Raw genomic sequence first — 14,486 nt, 5'->3', positions numbered from 1 at the left:
TCTCTTGATATCATGGGAACTGATCACTTGCCTTGCCTAGTCTTGGACAATGGGGCATGTTGAGCAAATGTCTTTTTTGCTTAATCTCTTTCATTACCAAACCATACTTTGACATGCTTATCTGGTACGTAAAGGATATACAAATACAAGAATAGCCACTGGGTATAGTTTTAATGTGACTTGTTGGTTAGATACCCCCTCTTCTGAGGATGGAGATAATCACCTCCAGCCTTACTGTCTCCGTTTCTGAGAATGGTGACTACTTCCTGCAGCCTCACTGCCTACTGCAAGGGCTTCTGCATCAAAGCAATTTGTTCTTGCAAGCTTCCTGGTTGCATTCTGTCAAAATAACCTGGGTTGCCTGGCCAAGAGAGAGGACTTCTGTGATAAGTCCAGGAAGCGGTACCAGGAAGGAAAGAGGGCACACAGCTGGGGCAATCACCTCCTTAGGAGACATGCAGAATCATGTCTGAACCTGAATATAGTTCTGTTCATATTTAGCTAAGGGGGTGGAAGAGCTTAAGATAATCCATGTATATCTGTCGTTATTTTAGAAGCAAGTATCACCCACAAAGACAAATCTAGAATAAGTTCTCTTCTGTTGGAATATTTGATAAATGGAAGATACATTTACTTACCTGTGTTGGCTGAGCTTATGTAGTTGATACTGCTACCTGACGTAGCAGTAATAGAAGCTATTTACAGTTTTCAACCATTGTTTCCATATTGCCTTTTGAATCTGGGATCTTTACTCATCTGTTTATGGTAGAAATGTTACACACAGTCACAGAATAATTTAAAGGGATTAAAAAAAAATTTAGCAATTACAATATATTATCCCCCCTCCCAGGGGCAGGTGAATCTTGATGTAGAAGTTAATAATATGTCTTTCTTTTGCAACACATAGTCTTCAAAGCAGAGGTCTGAATCTAGGTGTTCCCTATTTTGGGATCACAGGAGCACAGCATGGCTGAGGTTGGAAGGCGCTTCTGGAGACTGTCGAATCCAGCTCCCAGCTCAAAGCTGGGTCAACCAGAGGAGGATGATAAGTATTACAGGTGGGTGTCTAAACCCATAGGTTACAAAGAATTTTGAATTTCTCCAAAGTCCCACAGCTGTTTTTCTAACAACACATCATATAACTACTATACTTAGCTGTGTGCTGGGAATCTGGGAGCTGTAACGATAAATCACCAGAGGAGGTAAATAGACACATTCTGGGTTAGTGCTCCAGCAAATATGTTACAGTTTGAGGCAAGCTCTTCCTCCTACTGTGCTTGATAAGAAAGCAGCTGCTATAAATGCATTCTGTTTGAACTGTCAGGATCAGACTCGAATTCAGGGACTATGTTTATACATTGTCTGGGAGACCACCAGACTGATCCCTTCTGGGAGAGAAAATCTCCCTCTGTGGCTCTCTAGCTTGTGTAAATATGCTAGTTTGTTCAGCAATGTTAAAGCTGTGCAATTGTGCACATATACTGGAGAGGTATCTGGTGAACTTCAGAGTCAGAGAACGCTCCAGGCTTATTTTTATGGAATCAGAGATTCCCCAGGGTGAGATAACAGCTGGATAGAGGTTTCTGAAGTAATTCTGAATTTAGGGAGAAAGTTAAGTCACTCACTCTTACTTTAAGTGCATTTTTTATTCAAGCTGGCTGCTGGAATAAAGTTAGATAGAGAGTAACATAAGTGGCTGTAAAGTTGTTCTCTGCCCTTTAAAAGGAAAGTGAAAACAGCAAATCAATTTACTTCAGAAGTAATTACAATGACTTCTTAATTGCTTCAGTGAGAGTTGCCACTCCAACTGATTAGCTGATGGGGTAATCAGAGGTAATCTGACATTTTCTAAGGCTCTGAGAGATGTCTGACATAACCAGTGGCAGCAGTCGAGCATCCAGCTGACCTCCCTGCTGCACTGTGTAAACTGCAGGTTGCTTGAGCAGCTTGTGAACCAACATCTTACTGCACCATTTAACTGCCTGCTCAATTAGATTTGCTGCTGGTGAAGGTGGATGAAATGAAGCTGCTGAATCATCAACTAGGGAAGCAAGGTAGAAGCATATATTCCCATTCCTGTCTCACTACAAGGATGCTCTGTTAGTGATGTGACAGAGAAGACCATAAATTTGTTTGTGAGTTGCTGAAGGATATATTGAATCACATATATTCGTGCAGAATAAGAACAAGAATCAACTGGTGTACAATACAGAAAAGATGGCAAAAATTTTACCTGTCTCCCTCAGAGGTACAGGGATATTAGCACTTAAGACAAATTATCATGAAGGAATGGAGTCTTCCTGTTAGTGTATCTGGTCTGAAACACTACAGGAAAAAGATTCAGAAGTATCAGTCCTTGTCTGGTTTATCCCCAGCTGGCAACTAAGTAGCATGTAGCTGCTCGCTCACTCCCTGTCCCTGCCCCGGTGGGACAGGGAGAATCAGCAAAAGTAAAAGCCATGGGCTGAGATAAGAATAGTTGAAAAAAGTGCAATAAAGTAACAACAAGAATTGTAATGAAGAGGGGAGAGAGAGGAATAAAATGCGGATGCATAATAAAACTGCTCACCACCCACTGATCGCTGCCCAGCCAGTCCCTGAGCAGTGATCGGTGACTCCCAGCGAACTCCCCCCAGTTTATACACTGAGCATGAGGTTCTATGGTACGGAATATCCCTTTGGCTAGTTCGGGTCAGCTGTCCTGGCTCTGCTCCATCCTGGCTTCTTGTGCACCTGCTCACTGGCAGAGTGTGGAAAACTGAGAAGTCCTTGGCTTAGAGTAAGCACTATTTAGCAACAAGTAAAATGTCAGTGTGTTAAATGTTATTTTCATACCAAATCCAAAACACAGCGCTGTACCAGCTATTAGGGAGAAAATTAGCTCTATCCCAGCTGAAACTAGGACAGTATAGAAAAACTGCCTGGAATTGGTTTTGGATCAAGTGCCGCACAATGCTGGGGTCTCCCATTTCCCATCTTCTTATTAGAAGTTCTCTAGAATTGCCTCTAATGCCTCCATCAGGTCCTTTACCTGGAGGGAGAGCCCAAGCACAGTAGATTGCAGAGCATCAATGGAGAGAAATGACAGTGGTGAAGTATGACTCCTGCCAAAAGAGAGCTAGATGGGTGAAACTTGAGCTTTATTGCTAATTATATATCCACTGTGTAGTCTTGCCACCCCTGAAACAGGGAAAGCAGGACTTTCCTCATTTGGTTTGACAGTCTACTTTATTCAAGCTAAAGTACATTCTTCTTTCCCTGAAGAATGAAAATATCTAAGCAAATCTTTAATATCGCAAATGTATTCTAAGGACAAATCCTGCCCTGTTGAAACCAAGTGGTAAGACTTCATCCATCAGAAAAGTTAGGACATTGCCTACTCTCTGATATTGTGTGTATTTCAAATGAAACAGAGAAACATTTGGTTTTTAATTTCAGGGTTAGCTTTTAATACTTTTAATACTATCAATGCCATACTAATGTGGCTTGCGTGACCTTTCGAAGTAGAAAATGAGAGGCTTAATGCAGATGCACGCCCCTCCTCTATGTTCTTGGAATAGCTGCATGGATGAGGTTGTCTTTTTTGCACATCATGACTTGCGCACAAAGGGGAAGACAGCTTTCACTCTCCATCCCTCTCCCCACCATGCACATCCAGCCCCACACCTCCCCTGTTCCCAGCCTTTGAGCTTTCCTGCTCCAACACCTCCCGTCCCAGCAGTGAGGCTGCCTGATTTGTAACCTGAACACCAGCAGCATTTGGAACCAGCACCATGGGACATGGTGTTGTACTAAGCCGGGGGTTTGCTGCCTTGCAGGACCCTGTGTGTGTGCACTGCTGCTTGATACAAGCACACTTTAGGTGTTGTTTAGTGACTCCTGCTCCTCCTCAGTTACTAGATCAGCCCCTTGCTGGTTATCTGGCTCTATCAGCCCTTGGGAACAAAGAAGATAGGACAGTTTTGGGTGGTTGTTTTTTTTTTTGTTTGTTTGTTTGGTTGGTTGGTTGGTTTTTTAATGTTAACTATGAGGTTTAGTTAAATTTGCTACCTTAGGAGTTCCCCTGGCAGGACTTCAGGGAAATTTCTGAAGCTAAAAGTCTTCAAGTGTATTTTCATTAAATATTTAATTACTGAATGTTTTATCTAGCTGCACTAGGCATTCTCCCCAGTGACCACAGCACAGACCTAGCGTGGATGCTCAGCGCCCAGTTACTGGGCACCTGAGAGCTGCCTCCACCAAACCTATGATATTCCTTTTGGTGATTGTGTCTTTTCCACAGCTTCACACCTTTTACTGTGAGGAGCATAACCTACTTAGTGCTCATCTTACTGATCTTACATCAATGAATTTGCTTAGTCTCTTTAGCCTACTGCTGGTAAATTTGGGTAGTCTTCAGAGTAACTTATTCCCACCACAGAAATGTTCTTCAAACCCTGGTCAACTGTATAGGACTACAGATCATATTTAAACACAGTGTTCAGATTGATAGTAATTTACTTCGTTCTGCTTCAGAAATTCCTGGAAGGTTTTTTTTGTTTGTTTGTTTGTTTTTTTTTGTTTTTTTTTTTTTTTTTTTTTTTTTAATTTCTCTTCAAATGACAGAAACATCTACCAAGACTAGATAGCAAAAATCTAGCAGGAGGAGTTGTTCCCCTCTATCCAAATGAACTTTTAAATTTTACCTTTTTGTGTGTGTAATTTTGTATCGATTACATGTATTGATCCATGAATTACAAATATATGTAACTAATCCATGAATTTTTAGTATGGTAATTACTGTGGCATCTAGAATGTGCATAAAATAATAAGAGGTTAGTCAATCTTGCTGTTATGCAGCAAAACTGTCCTTAGCCTTTGAAAATCATCCCACTTGAGTTTTTTAGTGTAAAGGCATATAGATTTAATGAGTCACATTTGTGTAGGGCCAAATGAACCTGGTAACAGGCTTTTTAATGCATCACAAGGTCTTCCAGCCTGTTCTAATCTGGAGCCTGCAAGCTACATAGACCATAAACTCTTGAGTATTTACAAATTTACTTCTATTTGGAAAAGTCATCAGAAGGAAACATACCCCATCCAATGACTTTTCCAAATAGAAGTGATCCTGAAGCTTCTATCAACATTTCTCAACTTTTGTGAAACTTTAAATAAATATTGGTAGTAATATTCACTGAAATGTGAAATTTTAAATACTTGGGCTGTATACAACAAGGTATTTAATTCCAATGAACACTAAAATGAAAATACTGTATTACTGTAGTAGGCTGTAAGTGCTGTTTGCTTGTTTATCTATTTTCCTCTTTCTTTACAGGTGAGAATTAACATAAAACAGACAGAAAAATAAGTGTATCTATTTTTTTATCATTTTTCTTCAGGTATATAATTTCGTGATTCACTTTATTAGCTCTTCAGCTAATTGCACTGCAGATCAGTTTGAAAATGCATATTAATTTGCTTTCTTTTCTCTGTTCAAGTCTTGCAAAATCTGCTGAAGGCTGTCTAAATGGGAAGGTTTCTCTCTACCCTTGGAGACTGTAAAAGTGCTGATTGTGCCCTGGTTGGCAACAGTCTTTCTGGAGAAATGTCAGCCAGTCTAGAAGGAATCAGCCTGGATCCTAAAGGCTGCTCAGTCTTGAAGGAAACTTAAACCAAGGATTGCAGTATTTGATTTTGACTTATTTTATATATATATGTATATATATACACACACACACACACACACACATATATATATATATATGAGACTTGGAAGTGGCATTAAGGATGTGGCTTCTCTGTATGCATTTATAATACAAAATAAGATACATTTTCTATAACTTCTACTGCTGCATAGCACTTTCATTTTATGTGATTTTAATTTGCAGGGTTTTTGTTTTTTTTTAAATACCCTTTGCAGTTACTGTGTTGGCTTACATTGTGGTGGACTTGGCAGTGCTAGGTTAATGGTTGGACTTGATGATCTTAAAGGTCTTTTCCAACCTAAACGATTCTATAATACTATGATTCTATAGTTTACTAAATCATATGATGCTTCCCAAAATGGCTGGAAGCCAGCCTGGTTATCTCACTGGAAATTCTAATTCTTTAGAGATTTATTGCAAACTGGATTGAAAAGTGTCTGTTTCATAATCAACAAAGGAATAGAAGTCTCGGATGTTTGAATTTGAGAACAATACACATACGGTGATACATTTTTAAATGATTCCAAGACATTAGAATTTAAAAGGTGGAATTGTTTATAAATTTAATTTAAATGTTTATAACAAAATGCTGCGTTTTAATTGTTTCAGAATGTTTGCATTAAACATTCTACTGCATCATGCTTTTGTTTGATGGGGTTTTTTTGCACTGAGGGATGCAAAACACATCAAAACCCCTTTTTTAAAAAATGTGAAAAAAAATCTGTGTGCCTAGTATTTGTGCCAAGAACCAATCTATTAGTACACAGTTCACTGTCAATAAATATTTAGTCATGACTGCTCTAACTACAAACGTTGTGCACCATATTCTATTACATGTTAATTTGCAAAGCCACCTGTCTGGCTAAAACTAGTCTCAGTTTTCAGCACAGTTTTAGGCTCTCCATCAGATTTCTTCTCAGGAAAATATGATATCAACTTTGATAACATGGAATGAATGCTGGCCTGTTTCAAGGGCCCCTAGCATATCCCAAAGGCTGGACTGTGAGGTAATACAAGTCTTCAGTACATTAATTGGAATTATATGAGAAAGTGGCCTTTGCTTAGGACTAATGGCATGGGTTTTATATGACATGGAACAAGCATTTTTTCATCTTTAGAATGAAAACACAAGTCTAATACCTCTTTTTAATTGATCTTTGACCTAGGAAATTAGTATTTCAATCTAATGCCACTGCATATTTTTTAGGAAACTTTTTAGGACACTGGCTATTGTGCACAACAGCATATACTCCTCAGACATCTTTGGTATCTTTCTTCAGTTCCTTCTATTGTAACTGTTAAAAATAAAGATATTTTTAATAGTACTTTACCAGATGGATTAAAGCAGATGGCTAGCTTTCTCTCTTCTTTTTTTTTTCCCCTCACAGTCTCTAAATAAGTGTAAATTACTTGCACTTAGTAAATTACCTATACTTTTGTATGGGGAACAAAATCAAAATCTTTCAGAAAGTAATTCTTTAGCCATAATTAGCAAATTTTTCCTGAAATTTTTATGAACATTCAGAAAAATTATGAATATTCAGAAAAACATTAGTAAAAATTAATTTGCAAAATGCATAATTCAACACATTTTCTTCCACTGAACTGTAGAAAAAATTCAAATGCAAAACCATAGCTTTTTTCAGAAACCCTTTATCTAACCTTCTGCTTGTAGTATTGCTAACACATTGCAGAAATTCAAATAAATACTTTCTCTCTATTAATTGCTCTTAACATTACTGTTAAAAGGTTTGTAGTACAAAACTGTGTGAAACCTAACACTTGCGTAGCCAGTAAATTCAGGTTTGCACCTATGAAAAGCTTCCTAGGTGCTCATTCTGCTCTGTAGAAGGAAAAACAGATAAAATCAGTAACTTCTTCATCAAAGGTATTTCATGCATTAGTTGAAAGCTAACCAATAGGTACAGTTTCAAATATTTCAGCAGACTTTCACAGGAAGCACCGTCTTCTAAACAGAAGTTTGACTGATCATCTGCTCCAGCCAGCCCAGCCAACTGATGTGTTTTGTATAGAGTGGGTGTGGGCAGAGCTGCCGAGATGCATTGACCCGGCCTGTGTGAAAACACAGGTCTGCTTCTCATGGAACAAGACAGCCAAGCCTGGAGGAGCCACTACCTCAGGTAAGGTCTGCTTAAGAAAACAACTATGTGAGCAAAAGAAGGTTTCAGTAAAGAGGCTGAAGGTAAATGCAAATTGGTTTTTTTTGGAGCTGCATGTTTGCAACAAGCAGCAAAGTATTGCAAAAGAAAAGGTAGGAACTGTTTATAGCTAGAGAAACATTCACAAGCCGATACCAAGTGATAAAAGACAAAGCCTTCTGGGAGAAGTCTTGGCTAGAAAGGCTTGAAATGAAAGAGAGCCTCCCCAGTCCTTGCTGAACAAGATGTTTACTTCTTAATAATTAAAAAAAAGTATCATCATTATTTTTTTGTGTTTTTTCCTTTTGGAGAAACTCACAAGAACTCAAATCTGTCTTAATGATGGGATTTGGTAGGGTGACTTTATGAGTGAGACTAAGTTATAAATGAACACTGTTAAGAAATGTGTACCTACCCATTGAAAAAGGAATAATGACTTTTGTTCATCCTTCCAGTCGCCAATAGTGTACTTAGAGTCCTTTTTAAAAGCACAGAGTTTTTTGGCACAGGCAACAGGCACAGTCTAAGACTGTTCTTTGAGCTTTCCAAGTGTGGGATGGGCGTTGGATGATGCATCAATACCATCATGAACTCAGCTTTCACTGAGCCTTGTAAACCATGCCCGTGTAAAAAATGTCCAAAGCTCATACCAGATCTCCTAAAAAGACGTGATACCATCAACATCTGTAGTAATTAAGTTTTATGAGTAATAGTAAACAAGAGAGCAAAAATTTTATGTTTTCCCAATTTTAGGTGGAAAGCAGTGTTAACTATATGAAGGATTCTCTCATAAAAGCACATGCTATGACCTAAAGTTGTGCATGAAAGAGGGAGAGTAAATACAGGAATTTCATTTTAAGGCAAAAAAGAAATTGAAACCTCAGAGAAGTTTGAGTCTTTGACAAGAACCTTTACAGGACAGGACAACACCGGGTTAAGAAGCAGATGAAGAGCTTGCTTTACAAATGAATGGGATGATAGAGGTGCTATGCAAATCCTTCCAGTTAAGTGGAATTTTAACAGCATTGGGAATATTTTGGAATTTTATTGCACTATTGCAAGTCTGTGTTTTCAAAAATACTCAGTTTTATCTTCCAAAAAGGTCTCTGGGGATAAAATTGATCCCTATTTCTCCAACATATCAAGCCATTCTGTTCTTACCAATATTAAAATCCCTTTTTAAAAGGATTATTTAAATTAATATTTTATTTATATAAATTATATAATTAAACTAAATTATTAAAAATAATTTTCACATATTCATCTTTGTAATTGTCAACTTTATTTGCATTTCATTGTTGTCCATTTGAACTTCTTGCCTATGTGCTATGCATTAGAGGGATGAGGAGTATTGTTTTCTTACAGTTTCTTACAGTTTTTACTTCAGCTTAACCAGTACTGAGTTTAAATTAAGAGGGTTTTCTTTCTCTTGCAATGTTAAAATATTTTTAAATAATTCCCTTTTAATCCACATCCATATATTTGCATGTTCCTCTTCATTCTTGTGTAAGTACACTTCAATGGTAAGGGCTTTTTCCCCTGTTTTTAAATTTTATTCACCTTGAGTTGTGTATTATCTTTCTAAATTTAAAATCAGCCACCTTCTTTACTTTTTACTGACCATATTAGAAGCCATTTTTCAGCTTCCAGGTCCAGCAGCAATATGTCAACATTTGGGCACTGGAGTAATTATTTAATAACAAGCAGTTATTAGTTTTGTCATTAATATATGCAGGAAAACAAAATATAAATAATTTGTTAGAAACGCAAAATATATTTAAAAGGGAGAACTAAAGATTCAACCCACTTGTCTACAAATTTTAATAAAATTGCTAATCTGCTGCTTGCTCAGAAAACAAAAATCAGAGCTGATTGATTGCAGTCATTTTCATCCTCACAATTTTCAGTGACAGAAAAAAATTACAGGGAAGCAAAGCCTACAACAATCCAAATTTGGTTTAGTACATATAATTTATCTCCCTACCCACACTCAATTAAACAGTACAGTATGAGGCACGTCTAATTTCCTTGTTTCAACACACAGACACCTACCATTGAAGTTAATGCTTTTATTTTATTTTACAGAGCTACTCCAACTAAGCTAAATTAGCAGGAACATTTTAATCAAGTCTTGCAGTGGATAGTCCCTTGCTGGTCTCAGAGGGCTTACAGCTTGGTGCATGCAGAGGGTGTGTTTGGTTAATGCACTGATATGTGGTCATTTCATGAACATATACTGGCTAAACTGTATTATTTGATCATAGCTTTAACAAGCTTAAATTAATGTCAACATCACCTTTCTTGCTTTTGTGCAATCTGCAGAACAAAATTACACCCTGAGTATTTGGAATACTGTGGGGACTATTGACCTTTGGAGAATTATAGAGCAAGCACAGGCAAAAGTAAGCTGGGAATCATGGCAGCTTCTTGCCTTGCTGTAGTTTCTCCAGCAGAGAAGTGTAGTTTAGTTCTCTATGAGTTGGACTTGTACGTTATGAAACATTTGATATTTACTTCATGGTAATGTTTAGGAATAGGTTACCTCAATAAAACATCTCACTTTAATGTTCACTTGTTCAGCAGGAGTGTTCTTGTGAGACCTATTATACTTTCCAGTACCACTTCTTATCAGAGGAAGTAGAAAAGATACCACAGCATTACTTACTGAAAATAAAATTGACTTAAGCAAGCTTAGGTTGAGGTCCTAAGACATGAACCAAACAGCACTATATATCTAACAGTTCTGAGTCTGTTTTGGCCCTCTGGAAATGTCAGAATTTGCTATGCGTTCCTAGTCTGCAAAAATACCACAGCCAATTGGAAAGGTGATTGCATTAACCATAATAAAAGGGTGTATTTTTACACTACCAACAAACAGAAAACAGGTTTTTACTTTCATGCATAATACCTAAAATGCCATATCAAGAAGACAGAGATGGGCTGTTTATAGTGGAGCAGTGGGAGTATGAGACACCACAGGAACAAACTGAAACAAGAGAGGTGCTTTTCTTCCCCACGGTGATGTTGTCAGTCACTTACGTGGATCTGGTAATGCATAGCCTGTTCAGCTCCACCACATGGAATAAGAATACATACTCTTGGCCTTACTTATGATTATAGACATAAAAATGGGATGGAAAAAATTGCTGCACTCCTTTGGAAGATCTCAGATCTTCCTCAAGAAATTTTTGAGAATATTTCCTTTTGCACCTTCTTTCTAGTGCTATTCTGATTTTTTCTTAATCTTGAAGAGTATTTGAATTATTTCCCTTAAAACTTTGTTTTCCTATAAATATCATTTTTCTTGTTTTAAAAGACTTCTAACAATGGAGAATTTCAGTAACTAAAACATGCTAATAAATTTTTTTAAAGTAAAATGAAATCCTGTATTTTGTATTGCACACTTACATTAAAATGAATTGTGTTATAGTTGAAGCCTAATTCTCCAGATGAAAATAATCCACTAACATAAAAATGCCTTTATTTTGAACAGTTGTCTGAAAAAAATCAGTTCATGCTGTTGATCATATTTCATATTCACTGCTGTCTGTTCACTGTAAAAAAGATTGCTTGGTGTATTTTCAGTTAACATCTTTGTAAGAAAGCACTTCTGTCGGGTGAGACTAGGTGTTCTGAGCAAATAGGCAGCAAAACATATTCTGCCCAGGGACTATGAACAGTGTCTTGCTCTTTCCTTGACCTGACCCTTGATTTATGTAAAAACTGAAAGCATTGAGGGCCAGAAACTGTCTCTCTGTTCCTTGTGTGGGTCTGAGTGCTCAGCTCAGACTTGATCCATGGCAGATAACTACTTGTTGCTACAGGTAGCAAATAATCCTTAAAAAGAAAAATGAGCAGCAATCTTTCCTGATCTTCCAGCAGACCTGTGTGCTACAGAGCTGATGACAGCAAATTTCACTGTGTATGTGGAGTGGAATACGGTGTACAGTCTTTAGGCTCAAAAGTGTAGGGCTCTTCAGCGTGAGGCCCCAAGTTGTCAGGGCTGATTATTCTTCATCATCATCTTTTTCTTCATCAACACTGTCAAAGAGGAGCCGTCAAAGGCTTTCATCATTACGTACACACTGCAAAGTGCCCATACTGGGTCTGGCTGGGATGAAGTTAACTTTCTTCATAGCAGCCCATATGTTACTGTGTTGTGGATTTGTGGCTAGAAGAGTGTTGAAAACACACTAATATTTCAACTATTGCTGAGCAGTGCTTGCACAGCATAAAGACTTTCTCTTTTCCCCACTTTGCCCCAGCAGTGAGCAGACTGGGGGAGCTCAAAAAGCTGGAGGGGGGTGGAGCACAGCCAGGACAGCTAACCCCAGCTAGCCCGTACCATATATCATGAGGCTCAGCAATAAAAATTGGGGCCATTGCTCAGATACTAGCTGGGCCTCTGTCTGCTGGAAGGGGTGACTCCCTTTGCATCACTTACTTTATTTCTCTTTCCTTCACTTATTAATCTGTCTTTATCTCAGTGCAGTGGATTTCTCACTTTTTCTCTTCCTATTCTTTCCCTTGTCCTGCTGGGGGAAGAGAGGCAGTTGAGCAAGCAGCTGTGTGGGTGCTTGGATGCTGGCTGGGATCAACCCACCACAATGTTTTTTTACATATTTCTTTAATACTGTCAGGAGACATTGCCAGACTCCAGAATAGGTATCTTTAGCAGGGTTTTAAAGTAAAAGAAGTTAGTATTAAAATGTTGAAGAAAATTGCTAAGACAAGTTAAGGAATTTTGAATGTCTAATTTCTGATTTCTCATTAACTAACCACATAAGAAAGCAACAGTTACTAAACATGGCAGGGTGAGGTTATAATTGGATTAATTGTTAAGAAACAGATTGTTGAAGAAAGTTACTTGAAGCTAGTTACCATCACAGATCTAACCACCCACTTTTCAATGACAAGGTGTGCTTCTTTAACTTTGCTTTCTCTAATATAATAAATGGTATCACATATGTTTTCTTTCTATAATGCAAGGGAGAACAAAATATTTCATTGTACAAAACAAGACATACCTCATACCTGATACCCATGGTGCCTGAGGATAGAATGAGGCAACAAGCAATAAATTACTTCTGCACGGTGTGATTTTGAGGCAGCTACCTTGACTATAGTGAGGTGTTCCCTCACTATACAAAAGTGCGATACACACTTTTCTCTGCCTTTGCTCTTTGGTACTGCTATAGGACTTGCACTCAGGTCTGTAGTGTAAGAGGGATACTGAAAATTGGATATCTTGTGGGCTAATGCATGGGTGGGGGCAGTGTAATAACATTTAGTCCTTTACCGCTGTAGTCTTCTGTAAGAGAAACTGAGCCTTAACTCTATGCTTACCGGCAACCTTAAGAGAACTCATGCAAAAAAAATAATATTTAACATGGGTGTCTGCCATATGATATCACACAGTTTCTACTAACATAGACAGCTATGAAGACAAATAATGTATGCTGATTAATTTTTCATTTTCTAACATCATTCTCCAAACACCAGTTTTGGCACCTCAAGCAAGTAATAACAGCCGTTACCCTGTCTGGGAGCACATTTGGCTTTGACAGGACTGTTGGATGCCAAAGTAGAGAATGTGTTTTGTCCCCAGTGATATCTGGGCCTTTGCTTTGCTCTTTGCCAGACGCTGAAAGGGAAAATGCTTAAAATGTTAAATGATTTTTGGATCAAATGCAACATGATGTTTCTTTCTTCTAGAATTTATAAGCAAAGTAGTTCAAAACCAAAACCACCTTAGTGATGCCATAGATAGCTAAAGCAGATGGAAGAGACTATGTGTGAATATTTTATGTATGCATTTTGAAAAGCATTAAAAACCCCCTAATGTATTGCTCTATACTGATCTTCTAACAAGAGAATTTTCACTCCTCTATCATAAGAGCTCTGCTAATTTCTTCTCTTAATAGCCTCTTCACTTCTTTAATAACAGCAATAATGTTTCATTTGAAAAAAAAAAAAAAAATCTGTGGGAAAAGTATTTCCATAGATTTTTCTGAAGAAATTACATGAATGTTGCCTTGTACTGACTTAAAATGTGGTCTGAATTTTATATTTTATCCATAGTAACCAATAGATCCAGGTCAACAGCTGTTACATTTCATGAAAATTGTTGTTTATTCACACTTTTCGTCTCCCAAGAGATTCAGCTTATCTCAGCTTGCCAAGTACCTAACACAGCTCCTCAGTGTACCACTGCCTTTCCCTCTGGTTGAGCTAGGGAAGGATTTGATGTGCAATGAAAGTAAACATAATTAGTGTTGGAATTTTCTGTGGAATGGGATTTCCTTTTTCCAGTCACCTACAAACCCAGTCATTGTCTCCTCTGCATTTCTCCCTGGTCACATTCCGAAAGGGTAAACAATTTGATCAAGTTGCATAGCCAGATCTCAAGTGGAGAAAATAGCAGATTGTAAACAGTATAACTAGATTCCCAAGTACAAGAATTGGAGTTGTGTTTGAATCCAGGAATTCCCATGCCTTGCATGTTCCAGATGCCAAATTGTGCCTAACCTCCAAGCACAGGTAGTATGCTTCTTCCAATGAAAGAGTAAGATGCTTCCATCCCTAATCCTTGCTCCTCTCCTACTATCTTTTTAATATATTATATTAATACATATAATTATAT

The sequence above is a fragment of the Falco naumanni genome, chromosome 3, assembly GCF_017639655.2.
Source record: "Falco naumanni isolate bFalNau1 chromosome 3, bFalNau1.pat, whole genome shotgun sequence".
NCBI lineage: Eukaryota > Metazoa > Chordata > Aves > Falconiformes > Falconidae > Falco > Falco naumanni.
This window is presented reverse-complemented; position numbering follows the sequence as displayed.